This window comes from Odontomachus brunneus, unplaced genomic scaffold, assembly GCF_010583005.1.
Source record: "Odontomachus brunneus isolate Ranch 3 - 2012 unplaced genomic scaffold, Obru_v1 Obru_scaffold_146, whole genome shotgun sequence".
NCBI lineage: Eukaryota > Metazoa > Arthropoda > Insecta > Hymenoptera > Formicidae > Odontomachus > Odontomachus brunneus.
Window position 1 is genome coordinate 199809 of NW_022639596.1, and position 295 is coordinate 200103.

A 295-nucleotide genomic window follows, 5' to 3' on the forward strand; every position below is an offset into this window, starting at 1 on the left:
TGTGAAGACTGATCCCATGTTAGATCCCATCAAACCAATTTACGAAGACCTCAGCAATGACAAATTGTTGGAACGCTGTGTTGGCGGATACACACAAAACAGCAATGAGAGCTTCAACCAACTTATTTGGAAGATAGCTCCAAAAACGATGCACAGCGGGGCCAAAATTGTTAACATTGCTGCATTTCTTGCAACATGCACGTTCAACAATGGTGTCACGTCATTGTTAGAAATTATGAACGTATTAGGAATATCAGTCGGATCGGGCGCGCACTTGTACGCTGCGCAAGAAGAC